At 38.8% G+C, this 4151-nt stretch overlaps 1 long non-coding RNA gene across 1 annotated transcript in view; it reads left to right on the top strand.

The window, feature by feature from the left end:
* Positions 1-1483: 1483 nt before the first annotated feature.
* The window catches only part of LOC148190216 (uncharacterized), a 64204-nt gene continuing 61536 nt past the window's right edge, over positions 1484-4151 (top strand). Inside the window, exon 1 of the long non-coding RNA XR_015778987.1 lies at positions 1484-1973. This is a non-coding gene — a long non-coding RNA (uncharacterized LOC148190216). The remainder of the gene's footprint in view (positions 1974-4151) is intronic.

Raw genomic sequence — 4151 nt, 5'->3', positions numbered from 1 at the left:
TTCATGTTGTGTTGTCTATCACTTGTCACAGACTTTGTCATAAGAAAGAAAAAAACATCTGGTGCAGAGGAAAATGTCATTCTTTTAAAATGATGATCTTTCAATCATGTTTGTTGTAATGTTGACTTTGATGGTGCGTATGTTATGTGTTGTAGAGAAAATTGGTCTCATTCATAAACAGTGCACAAATCTATTTATCCGAGTAGGAAGGTGGCTGAGGTGGGACTGAAAAAAATATAAAATAGATTTTATATATATAATAATAATTATATATAACTATTTTCATTACTTCATATATATATATATATATATATATATATATATATATATTTACCTGAAAAAAAAGCAAAAAGAAAGAAAACAAACAAAAAAGGTACCTCAAGATAATGCTAAAAAATTAATTATTTTGTAAAAAAAAAAAAAATTAATGTCTGTAATCTAATTTTAAATTTATAATCAAGAGAATTACAAATATAGTTTTCTGGCCAAGCCTGTGTTAAAAGGCTATGACAATTCTAGCCATGCTGGAAATTACCGCAGCCCTTCCCCTCAGGAGAACCTTAAAATGTGTCGCCTCATATGGAGAAACACGGCCGTTACAGCCGCTGATTGCAAACTGGGGCCAGCCGCCTGTAAATTTCCCCTTTTTTTCTCTGTGCATTTCACTAAAACTGTATTTGTACAATTTAATCTGTTACATTACTTTTAAAAATGTAAAAGGTTACATATTACTGCTAATCCTGTTAAAAATGTAATCCTTTTATACTTGACTATTTTCATTACTTCATCAGAGTAATGCCACTTATTAAATGTGGTTACTTTTTGATTAGTTTTCTAACAAATGTTTTAGGAAGGGCAATAATGCTTAAACAACCTAAAACATGAGTGCAAAATTGTTGCACTCAAATTTGTCTCAGTGACTTTGCTGAACTACGTTGTCAAAAAATATGCCAAAAAGGCATTCCTGCACAAGCAAGCAGTAGAAGCAACAGAAAAAAATGTTTCATTCAATAAACAATAATTTACAAAGAAGATCTTTTTCACCAACATTTTGATTAATAAACTTCTTTGCATATTTTCTCTCAGTAACTAACTGGTTAACTAGTTACATGTAACTCAGCATCTTAGTTACATGTAACTAGTTACTCCCCAACACTGCATGTGACAAATGAAGTGATAAATTGAATTAAACTGAATTTAGAGTGATTCTGACTCACTTACACGCTCATTGGCCGGTGCGCAGGTCATGAATCCGACCTTATTTTGCACATTTATCTGATGCACAAAAACATTTCTATGCACATATCAGTGAATGAGGCCCATTTCTTTTTGCATTGCTTCACTCACAAATGACAACCTCCACATACGTCAACACACACCTAAAGCCCCCCCCCCTGTAATGGGCCGGGATGGGCGGGATATGTAAGACGTTAACGCCCTGGCCGTATTTGGAGCTGCTCACGTGGGGCTTCCAGAAAACACCTTGTGCCTCCACTACTGCTGTGTTACCTCTCCACGTGTCATTTTGTAAAAACGCTAAAATGCCAGCAGATAATATAAGTTCATGTAAATAATATATATAAATATAAATGCGTCTTCCATCCATCCATTGTCTTCCGCTTATCCGGGGTCGGGTAAAGCCCAGACCTCCCTCTCCCCGGCCACTTCGTCCAGCTCTTCCCGGGGGACCCCGTGGCGTTCCCAGGCCAGCTGTGAGACATAGTCTCTCCAGCGTGTCCTGGGTCTTCCCCGGGGCCTCCTACCAAATGCGTCTTTGTGGAGGAAATATTTGTTTATGGCCTGCTGACTGCTGCTAACTTTTAGCTGCTTTGTTTGACAACCCTACTCACTTTTAGATTAAGACTGCCACTTCAAGTCGGAAAAGCTGCACTGGACATCTAACAGTGGGACTGTTGCACTCTTTCCAAAAGACTGACTGTCTTCTAAGACGCTGAGGACGAGTGCTTCACCGGGTAAGTGTCTGCTGTTTGTGCCGCCGTGCCTGCCATGCTGTCTGTCCCTTTGAATGCCTGGTTAGCTTCATATCTGCTGTTGACCTTCTGGGCTGTTTGCTCATGCTGGGCTGCTTTAAGTGATGTCTTCTTGTCTTCTGGTTGCATCTTTTGCTTCTGACTTTTGCCTGCGGTGTGTGCAGTATTTGTAAAATGACTCTCTCATTAGTGGTTGATGTTGCTTTTGTTTGGCACCTGCATGAGGATGCTGTCACTCTGTTAACTAGTTTACACAGCTGCATGTTGGAGTATGGATTCATGAGTATTAGCAGTGTTAATGGGCTGAATTGTGGCATAATTCCCTCCAGGGTGCTGCTGGTTTTTGATTTTGATATCTTGCACTGCACACAGCTCATTCACGTGTTATTTTCTTCCATGTGAATATTTCAGCTGAAGCCAGTGTGTTTACGTGACTGCTTTTCTGTTTTCAATGCCATGCTTGATCTAATGTTACTTTTCTGCGGTTTATGCTGCTGCTGCTTCATTGTCAATGATGAGCTTGAATGAGTATGTTGCTGCGTTCTGCTTCCAAGTGTTTCATAGCACAACAGTTTATAAAGTGTTTGTCTGCTTAAGACATTACTTAAAGTCATTTTAAAGGTGATGTGTGTAAGATTTGGTTGCGTATAGCAATAGATAACAGACTGCAACCTGATAAAACTATTCCTGGTTAGAATTTCCTCAGTGTTCATTGTTTAGGAGGTTTTTGTAAGGAGCTGAATTAACTGCAGAGGTCTCTTCCTTCCTCTCCAAAATACATAGACCTGGTGATTAAAATGCTAAAAACACAGAACAAAGCAGTTACGCGTTAAAAATCACATTTTTACGATGCAGTTTGGCATCTTGGCGATGGGCAGTTTACCCACAGCTAATGTGTGCTCACCTTTTTTGATCCAAGAATTCAGGAGGTTTTTACCATGAGCTTAATTATCTGCAGAGGCCTCCTGCTGTCTTAAACAAACAGACCCAGTGATATAAAGTGGTAAAAATACTGAATAGAGCCGTTTCACATTACAGATTGTGTATTTCCAATGTAGTTTGGCATTTCACTGCAGGGACCTCTTCCAGTGCACGCTATTATGTCTTCACCTGTTTCTGTTCGATAGTTTAAAATCCAGACGTTCAGGAGGTTTTCACCAGATTATTCAATTATTAGATCAGATAATAGACTAATTATCCACAGAGGTCTCTTTCTGAACAGACAGGGTGATTTAAACAGCTAGAAACGCTGTGTAAAAAGCAGTTTCACTTTACAATTCAGCTGGTGCTTATTGCAAATGGGCTTCTTACAATGGTGGCTGACGTCAAAACGCAAATGACAGTATCTGGAGCCGGCATTTGGTTTGTCCTTTCTGAGCTACTGTAGAAACATGCGTTGCAACATGGTGATGTCCATAAACCTGTTCCCTTTCTAGATATAAACAGCTTATTGTAAGGTAAAGAAAATGCAACAATCCTTATTTTCAGGTGATTATACACCAAAGAAATTATACTTACTATATCAAATTCAATTTCTGTCAATGTATTTCCCTAAATCCGACATACTGGACCTTTGAGGAACAAATCTTTACACTGAACTATCTGGAATCACCTTTGTGACTGAATCATTCAGTAGCTTTTAGCAGTGTTGCTCCCCCCGCTGGTGACTGAGCTACTAACCTTATTCAAAGTGTGTGTTTTTGGTCAGTTTTCTACTAAACTAAATGTATAAGCTGAAAAGGGACTGAGCTTTTTGGTTTAGCAGAGCGATTCTTGATTTCCACCTCTAAAGGACGTTTATATATTGGAGGTGTTGGATTGGGGAACGGTAAGATGACGGTGGCTGTAGGGTTAGTAGTAGATTTTACATGACAGCAGGCTTTGGGCTCTGTATCTAATACAGTTTTGGTGGTGGGAAACATTATTGGCATGTCTGCTTATTTACAAGCTCTTTTGTCAAACTGCTGTCTGTTTATCGTCATCCCCAAAATCTTTCTACTCTACACACGATCATTGTTAGAGCGATTTGAGTTAAGCATACAAGTATTTCTGTTTATTTGAGCTCTAGATGAAGCGTCCGTAGATGTATCGTCAGGGGGCATGGGTAAAAACACTTATTTAAAATGACTAATTGTAGCTGAGTTTAGGTGTTCCCTTATG

This window comes from Plectropomus leopardus, chromosome 2 (assembly GCF_026936395.1).
Source record: "Plectropomus leopardus strain MGB_pleo_1.0 chromosome 2, ASM2693639v1, whole genome shotgun sequence".
In the NCBI taxonomy this organism is placed as follows: Eukaryota; Metazoa; Chordata; class Actinopteri; order Perciformes; family Serranidae; genus Plectropomus; species Plectropomus leopardus.
The sequence above is the reverse complement of the archived record's forward strand: the minus strand, read 5'-3'. Positions and strand labels throughout refer to the sequence as shown.